The sequence below is a fragment of the Carex rostrata genome, chromosome 16, assembly GCF_964058835.1.
Source record: "Carex rostrata chromosome 16, lpCarRost1.2, whole genome shotgun sequence".
Lineage (NCBI taxonomy): Eukaryota > Viridiplantae > Streptophyta > Magnoliopsida > Poales > Cyperaceae > Carex > Carex rostrata.
The window spans coordinates 2,656,667-2,660,735 of NC_135933.1; positions in this window are offsets into that span (position 1 = coordinate 2,656,667).

The following is a 4,069-nucleotide window of genomic DNA, read 5'->3' on the forward strand; positions in this document are numbered from 1 at the left end:
TCAAAATCTTTATTTTATTTAATTATTGTTTTTCAAAATAGATACAACTTTTTATAAATTAAATATACTAGAAAGGTCACAATATTTTCTGGATTACCTAGAAGTGACTTTTGAACCGGGATCAATAACTCAGAATCTAATTATTTTTATTTTTTTCCAATAACACATAAAGAAATATATTAATTTTTCTTACAGCCGCGAAAAATCCGATCTGAAAAATATTGATCCGGGTTATTTGTTGCAGTCTTTCTAATAAATCAAATTATATTGTATTTCATCTATTTTCAAAGAAATATATTCAACATTTCTAATATTTTAATACAAAAAAAAATTTTGTTTTCCAAAAAAAAAAAAAAAAAAAAAGGTGCTGTTCATTCTTAAGGTTCAAATTTCATCTTGAAATAAAAATGTATTTCTCGATATTTTATTAATAAAAAAGGATGGGGGATTAGTTGACAATACATCAAAATACACCCTTTAAAATGTGATCTATACTATATTTATATGATGCACATGAAAATGATAGAATTTGATGCAAGTTTTACTGTTCATCAAATGTCTTAAAACCTAGAAAGGTCACAATATTTTCTGTATTACCTAGAAGTGACTTTTGAACCGGGATCAATAACTCAGAATCTAATTATTTTTATTTTTTTGAATAACACATAAAGAAATATATTAATTTTTCTTACAGCCGCGAAAAATCTGATCTGAAAAATATTGATCCGGGTTATTTGTTGCAGTCTTTCTAATAAATCAAATTATATTGCATTTCATCTATTTTCAAAGAAATATATTCAACATTTCTAATATTTTAATAAAAAAAATTCTGTTTTCCAAAAAAAAAAAAAAAAAAAAAAAATGCAAAATCAAGGTGGCCGCTGGGCCCAGAAGCGGCCCAAAAAAGTGCCCGCTTCCCCTTGCAGCGGCCCGGTTCTAGCTGGCCGCTTCCCCTGGCAGCGGCCATGCGAAATTTAATAATTTCAGCCAAAACTGGTGTTTTGATTTATTAATTTTAATAAAATGGTATTTTTAAAAATATCGGCACTAGGCAATGGGCATGCATAGGTTATGGGCTTATGGCCACAAAACAAAGTTAAACAGCAGTGATATAAAATACATTTTTTGGGTGAGGTAAATAATGTAAAATATTGCGTAGTGTCTCGTGGAACGGGTTATGTCAGCCTAATCTGATCCTAGACTGGACCACTATATCCTAGGAGACAACAGACAACAATAGTTTGATTTGAACCAGATTTTACGGTATCTAGTGTTAACCTTTTTATATTCCCTGTTATTAGCTTTTTATAAAACTTTTAGCCCGTCCGTTTTGGAAAAATATACGCAGCCAGATCTGCAGATTCGTACTTGTTTGATCCTTACGAATCGAAATGTTATCTGCGTGACTTTTGATGCGAATTGAATGACTCTAGCCTGATCAGATATTATCCGACCGTATCTGAATCTGTATCCGAATGTTTAGGTACGAATATACGATATTCGAATATCCGTGAGGATACAGATAGAATTCTATGTGCCAAAGTACATGGTATGACATTAAGGACCTATTCGGCTGTACCGTGAAGATTACTGTTCATGTGGGAAAATGAAAATTCACTCAGACATAATTTTTTTTTTCCACGTGAACAATAATTTTCAGTTCAAAATTTTTGATTCCCGTACCCATTCCTATTCCCACTAGTGCAACCAAACAGGCCCTAATAGAGGCTGAAAGTTTAGATTCATAGTAATATAACTCACAAATAATTTGCATATAATTCTTGTATAATTTGTTTTTTTTTACGTTTTCGAACCACACACTTAATAAAATCCAGAAAAACGTACTATACGTTTTTTTCGTGAATAAAACGCGAATTGCGAACTATTCGCAAAAAAAATGTGAAATATTTTTTAAAAAAAATTGTGTTTTTTTTTGCTATCTTGTAGTACCGAATCATTCCTGAATTATACCCATGTTATTCAAGAATCACAAACTTTGACCCTACCGAATTGAACCGGAACTATTCATTTATCAGTGTGCTTAGATTAAAGTATTAAACAACTTGCTACGCGCCGTTCACTCTGAACGCCGCAGAAGATCTTCTAATGACTAATGCCCACATCAGCATGAATTAGCATCCTCTGAGATATCTCATATTTTGCGCGACTTTTTGGAAAATCTTAACCGTTACAATACGTTCTACGCGAATCGCAAAGCTATAATAATACTGGCCCCCACGTCACCCCCGAATAGGCACCGGACACGTCACACTCGATCAGCATCACAGGGGATGGCTGGACTCGGAGCATACCATTCTCTCGGTTCTTTTATTTTAATTAACGTGTGGCTTTGTGTGTTGTTAGGTAATCGCCGCTGAAGTACAAAACAACATCTTTTACGCCGTCAACTTTCCCAATTTGAAGCGGCCGCATCAACTAGATGTCTAGATGCACGTCGTCAAACGTAGAATTTGATGCATCTGAACATAATTTAAGGTATACTTCGTTTTGGTACAACATTTTCTTTTTAGAGAATGCATGGTTGTGGTTAATTCTTCAAAATTCTAATATTTATTCCTTGTTTGAATTTTAAAGTTACAATCTTTCGCGTAAAAAATGTGATCTTTGTCGTTAAATTAAAGGTTAATTATTCGGAACAACAAGTTATGCATCAAAATAAAATAAACAATTGTTAAAACTGTACTTAGTTGTTCTAAGTCAGATAAATAGTGTACATAGAGAATTTCAAAATTAGAGAGTGGCAGGAGTTTAAAATTGTGTTCTATTTCAAAAATCAATAAGTTTATACACACAACTCACATCTTCCTAATGCTCTATTTCAAAAAATTTAGATTTGATCGTTTGGAGCAAGTAATCAACATTGGTTAGACAAGGTTATGTTATGTCTCTCTCTTTTCTTTTTCCTTTTCTTTCTTTCAATGAAAACATTTGCGGAGTACCGAGTTTAATTTACACAAAATCATGTAATAAGTATATATGATCTAACAGTTCAAATGTCCAATAGAGGAGTAATAAATTTCTAAATTATAGAAAACTAGAATAGAATCTCAGTAGCTTTAACATTAACTTTAAAGTCTTTTAAAAATCCCAGCTTTCTCATCTAAATTTCCACCTCGAAAGTCTTTTTAGAAATAGTTTCAGTTCGCTATAGTTTGAATCACATGTTTGCGTCTATTTTCCGTATTCGGTTTGGATATTTCTATTTTTTTTTTAAATTTTGAATTGAGATTATACAGTGTGTATTTCGCTTTGGAACCGATTTTCATGTGTAACTTTAAATTTATTTTTCATGTAATTGCTTGAATATTGGGTGAAATTTGCATAATTAAGCAGATTGGGTAAAGATATTGACAAAACTGATTTAATTTTATGCAGCATATCAGTTATATATATTTTTCTTTTGTATGCGCTATGTAAAGCTAAACTAGTTATGTCACATATTTACCCAACATATTAGCAGCAACCGTCATAGTGACAGATATTTTATCCGAATTCAGTTCGGCGGGGTTAAAAGTTCGTGATTCGGGAATAATTCAAGTATAATTCGGGAATGATTCAAAATTATTCGAACCAAAGATCGCTGTCACACAAGGGAGCAAAAAAAAAAGGGAAAAGTTCAGGAAAAATTCGCAAATAATTTGATCAAGAATCAGTTAGAATTTAATAAACCAAATAATTCAACATTCAATTCGCTATCACAAAAAAAAAAATTATTCACAAATTTTACGACTATAACAACCGTAGACTAGCTACTTCACATTTATAAAAAAGGGTAAATTTCGCTGTAGGTCACTAAACTTTGTTATTTGTCACGAATTGGTCACCCAAGTTTGATTTGTCCCTTTTGAGTCACTCAACTTTGTTATTTGTCCCAATCAAGTCTCTCTACACTTTTTCATTCAAAATTTTAACGGAATATACTCATTCCATCCAAAATATTAACGGAATGAGCATATTTCATCTAAAATACTAACATAATTAGTATATTCCGTTAAAATTTTGGATGAAAAAAATAGAGAGACTTCATTGGGACAAATAACAAAGTTTA